The 6,000-nt window shown below is 36.8% G+C and overlaps 1 protein-coding gene across 1 annotated transcript in view; it reads right to left on the reverse strand.

Annotated features, from left to right (window-relative positions):
• The window catches only part of akt3a (v-akt murine thymoma viral oncogene homolog 3a), a 124,926-nt gene that overhangs the window by 37,015 nt on the left and 81,911 nt on the right, over positions 1–6,000 (reverse strand). The gene's annotated exons all lie outside the window — the stretch shown is intronic.

The following is a 6,000-nucleotide window of genomic DNA, read 5'->3' on the forward strand; positions in this document are numbered from 1 at the left end:
ATGCTGGATGCTGAAACCAAGCACGCTTGCTCATTTGCAATTTCGTACAGTGAACAATGGAAACTTAAACACAAGGAAATTTCATAACATACAGTGCATTTATACCTGTACAAACGCAGTACAACATGCAATATTTCAAGCCTTCTGAAGCCATTAAAATAACTGCGAGAGGAAAAATAGAGAGTAAATGAGCAAAAAAGGCTAATTAATAAATCTTTTTAAAGTCAGAAAACATGAACGCATCCTATTTCTGTCATTGATTAAGCCCTCACGCTACACAATCCTTTGATAAAATATGCTGAATCTAACCTTGGGACTCGAGTGTTTAAATCTGTTCTTGCTGATCGTATTTATTAAGATAGACAATCTGGTATTCGTTCAAGCGCAGACACAGGAGAATCCGCAGACATGTAGTTTCTGATTCTGAACTCCTGGTAATTAGCCACGATCTTCTCTAAGTGACACATGAGCCTCGTGACAGCTCTGATCACTTTTTTTTTCAGCAGAAGAGAAAATAAACAACATGTTCTATTTGTAACATCCACTTAAAGCATAATGACACCAGCTTCTCCTAATTAACACATCAGAGAAAAACACCTGCTCATGTTAATTTGAGGAGACGGAGGTCTTCGCCGGTATGCCTCCATGAGGAAGAGGAATCGCTGGGTAGGAGGGAACAGCTGAACAGAGGCATCCGCCTTCCAATCAAAAGGTACAAAAAAAGAAGGGGAAAGGGACGAAGAATACAAGTGGGCTGTGAGTCTACACAGAGATAAATTTATGCCTGATCGCTATGACTACCATTTATCACTGGCCGAGATATTTTCTCTGCAGATAAAACTTTTTAAAGACAGTATTTAGCTTAATTTGTTTTACTTATACTCATGGTTTTCCCAGACTAAAATGTAAGTCTGAGCTGTTTTTACTGAGGAAACTTGAACTGATTGGTCTTGAAATATATCAGTGCCCTTGTTTTGTCTCGAGATGCATGCCAGTAATGTTTTTTTCTAAGGAATGTTTAAAAAAATGACTGTCTGTGAAACCAGGCCATAAAGAACTGGCCAGGCATGTTGCGGTGCTCAAATGGCAAACGTAGGTTTGAATCCAGCTTGCGACATGTCTCTCATCAGTCTCTAATTTTCTTTTTCTGACACTTAAAACCGACAAAAGAAGAAATAATAATATAAACAATAATAATGTAAAATTATGTTTTTTTCCCCCTTAATCCCTTCCTGTCTAGTTTATGCTAATTTGAACAATGTCTGAAACTTTGTATTATGAGCATTTTCTGTTTTTTTTTTGTTTTGTTTTTTGCCTCTTTATGATGAATTGCTTGTTGTATTCCTCAATTGTGTGTAAAAAAATTAGTATTATTTTGATTTAACTTTAATAATAAAAATGAAGCTATAAATGCTTCACTGTTTTAAATTGCAATAGTCCTGTAAATTAAAAATATAATACTTTGATAATTATAAAAATAAAAAAAATAAAAAAATCATATTACATGTTACAATACTAATATTTATGTTAAATCCCTCAGTGGTTCCCTTTTTGGTCCACTTGGACATAAAATATTTTCTGGAAGTAAAATTTAAAATTTTCTGCATCCTCAGATTCCAGAATAATTGCATCTCGGCCAAACATTGCCATAATCCTAACAAACCAATACAAATTAACATTAAAGCTTTTTCATTCAGTTTCCCAAAATAATCAAATGTAATCAGTAATCTCAATTTCATAAAATTGACCCTTATGACTGGTTTTGTGGTCCAGGGTCACATATGATATGATCTGATATATGATATGATATAAAAAATGCTTTTGTCATCTCTAAAGTGAGCACAAACTGTCAGACACAACATTATTCTTGTTATTAGTGGATCCGTTATGGACAAACGCAAAGCAAAGAGTTTAATCAACGATCTGATCCTGGATCAGCCATGGTGTCTTGTTAACCAGCGTGGAGTACAGAGCCAGGGGTTGAACAGAAGGGGCTGCGTGACTAAAAGCAAATGTCGCTCGAACCCAGCCAGTGCTGTTTCATCAAACCATTTTTACTGGCTTCTCAATCGTGAAATTTGTTTCTTTAGATCCAAAACAGTAGGCGGACAGTTGGTCTGGCAGGCGCCGGTGATGCTTCCACCATCAAGTTTCCAGAGCGTTTGGTCAAAGTGAACAGTCCTGTTGGTTAGCATTACTACCAAGCACCAGGGTGGTGAACACCTTTAGAAGTTGGGGTTAGCGACTGATCAATACGGTTGATTTTTCAATGAAATTGCACGGCGATCGATACAAATGCCCTGCCTAACAAGCTCGCAGGTAATACCTGAGCAATCCTCGGCAAATATGCAACAGGACGTCCAAAGTCCCTGCCGCCCCATTCCAATTAAGTTCTGAGATCCAAACAGCTCCAATTGAACAATTAAAATATCATACCGGGTGCCATTCAATTACAAGCCCAGATTAATTGTTCATTTGTCTGTGGTCTGTGACAGCCTGATGGCTGTGGGACAGAGAATTGGACGGGCCGCTTTCGAGACAGACGCGATCCTGAGCAAACTTCCCCCCAAAACATCCGAGCCACTCCTGAGACTTCCCGAAGGCTCGCTGCCTCTGCCACGCTCGTTCCGACGTGATGGAGCTTCAGCAGGACAGGAGGAAAAAACAAGCCCACGGAACACAAAAAAACAAGGCCATTTGTTAATCAGCCCAAACAAGGATTTAATTTAATGCTTTGGCGGGAACTGCTCTACTTTGCAGATGGCTTAAAGATGGGCATGTGATGGGTGCCCTGGGACCAGCGGGCTGTCGCGTTCCAGCACACGCCGGGCAATCCAAGCGGCACCAGCTCGCCTGGGCACGAGCGCCCACAGCCGCTACAGCGCAGCCTGGGCACCGGCACGTGGTCCGAGACGTGGGCAGCATTAGGTGGTGCGCTACGAATGGAGAATGCGCGGGAGGGAGAGCTGGCCGCTTACGGAGATTGCTGTGTTTTGTTCACCATGTACCGCAGCAGCTTGCCGAAGGAGAGCGGCTGGAGTCACTTTGTCAGTTTGGCAGAGACGGACGCAGCATGGACACACTCACGCTCTGACTCATTCACACACACACGCTCGCAGCAAACAGTTGCTCTGAGAAACTATTGTCAGAAGTATTGCTTCTCGTTTGACCCACGCTCTCTTGGTTAGTACTGCGGCACTTTTATGCTGCAGATGTTCATTCAGGAACCGCTATGATGACTTCAGTGAGTAATTCGGTAGACTGATGACTCAACTACGGCTACTTTCAGCCCTGTGGACTTTTTTTGGGAAATAAACAGACTTTTTGCACTAGTTTCATTTGTTCACTACAAATTTCCAACAGACATACACATCACAAGAGAATTCAGTCTTTTTTCTGAAACGTCATAAACATTTCCATCAACTCTGAACTCACGTGTTGTGTTATAAAACTTAATTCATTTACCTTGATTATTTTTCCTAACACATCTCACATTTTAGGCATGGTCTTTGTTTCCTAGGTAACCAAGTACACTGAATATTGACTGGAAAATTTGTTGGTTGTGGCAGAATTTATGTCATAATTTGCATTAAAAAATATATAGTATTCACAGAATAAGTATTAAATTGATTATGATCACACATATAAAAATATATAAAAATAGTAAATAATAAAATATTTAACAATGGAATGAATATATACTGTATATACACACACATCTATAATATTTAAAAAATAAGTAGAATAATTACATATTTTATAATGTAATTAATTACATTTAATAAATATTGAGCACGTCATTACTTGATTTTGATCACACTTCATATAAAAAATAATAGTAAATAATACAATTATAAAATATTTCAGTATGAAATTAATATATATAATGAATACTGAACATGCACTTACCACAGTAATAGCAAGTATTTGTTAATATATATATATATAGTAATTAGAATTATATATTTTAATAATAGAATGAATGAATTATATATAATAAATACTGAGCACATGTCATTACTTGATTATGATCACACTTCATATAAAAAATAATAGTTAATAATAAAATATGTCATTATGAAATTTATATATACACACACACACACACACACACACACACACACACACACATATATATATATATATATATATATACACCACGTTCCAAATTATTATGCAAATGATATCTTTCTCTGGTTTTCATAATTAGTCAATGCAAATGACAGTCAGTATAATTTTTAAGTCATCAACCATTAGGGTATAATTCGAATTTTATTGAACAAACCTCCTAATGATAACAGTATTTATTTCAAAAATAAAAAACTGAAAATGCACTGTTCCACATTATTATGCACAACAGAGTTAAAACATTGTATAGGTTGTAAAGAACTGAAAATGGGCATTTGCTGAATTTGCAGCATTAGGTGGTCATATTTACTGAAATCTAAATCTAATTCAATCAAAAACATCCTAACTGGGCAAGTTACATCTTACCATAGGACCCCTTCTTTGATATCGCTATCACAATTCTTGCATCCATTGAATTTGTGAGTTTTTGGAGAGTTTCTGATTGAATTTGTTTGCAGGATGCCAGAATAGCCTCCCAGAGCTGCTGTTTTGATGTGAACTGCCTCCCACCCTCATAGATCTTTTGCTTGAGGATGCTCCAAAGGTTCTCAATCTGGTTGAGGTCAGGGGAGGATGGTGGCCACACCATGAGTTTCTCATCTTTTATGCAGATAGCAGCCAATGACACAGAGGTATTATTTGCAGCATGAGATGGTGCATTGTCATGCATGAAGATGATTTTGCTACGGAAGGCACAGTTCTTCTTTTTGTACCATGAAAGAAAGTGGTAAGTCAAAAACTCGACATACTTTGCCAAGGTCATTTTAATACCTTTAGGGATCCTAAAGGGGCCAACCAGCTCTCTCCCTATGATTCCGGCCAAAAATGCCACCTCCTTGTTGTGGTCGCAGCCTTGTTGGGACATGTTCCATCCACTATTCCATCTATCTGGACCATCCAAAGATGCACAACACTCATCAGTAAACAAGACTGTTTGAAAATGAGTCTTCATGTATGTCTGGGCCCACTGCAACCGTTTCTGCTTGTGAGCATTAGTTAGGAGTGGCCGAATAGTAGGTTTATGCACAACTGCAAGCCTCTGGAGGATCCTACACCTTGATGTTCGCGGGACTCAAGAGGCACCAGCAGCTTCAAAAACCTGTTTGCTACTTTGTAATGGCATTTTAGTAGCTGCTCTCTTAATCTGATGAATTTGTCTGGCAGAAACCTTCCTCATTCTGCCTTTACCTGCACTAACCTGTCTGTGCTCTGAATCAGCCTCAAATCTCTTCACAGTACAATGATCACGCTTACGTTTTCGTGAAATATCTAATTTTTTCATACCTTGTCCAAAGCATTGCACTATTTGACGCTTTTCGGCAGCAAAGAGACCTTTTTCTTTCCCATATTGCTTGAAACCTGTGGCCTGCTTAATAATGTGGAACATCCTTCTTAAGTACTTTTCCTTTAATTGGGCTCATTTGGCAAACTATTTATCACAGGTGTCTGAGATTCATTTCAGTGATCCAAAGAGCCATGAGACACAATACCATCCATGAGTTTAATTGAAAAACAAAAAACTGTGTGTTTATGACACTTACATACAATTTGCATAATAATTTGGAACGCGGTGTATAATGAATATATGTATTGAATATATATATTGCTATAGTAATAGCAGATATTTGTTAAGATATACATAGTTTTAACAAATATTATAAATTATAATATATTTCATAATACACTTACTATCACACCTTGATTATGAAAAAAATAGTAAATAATACAATTATAAAATATTTCATAATGGAATGAAATTAATATATATATATATATATATATATATATATATATATATATATATATATATATATATATATATATATATATATATATATATATATATATATATATATATATATATATATATAT

The sequence above is a fragment of the Garra rufa genome, chromosome 2 (genome assembly GCF_049309525.1).
Source record: "Garra rufa chromosome 2, GarRuf1.0, whole genome shotgun sequence".
Lineage (NCBI taxonomy): Eukaryota > Metazoa > Chordata > Actinopteri > Cypriniformes > Cyprinidae > Garra > Garra rufa.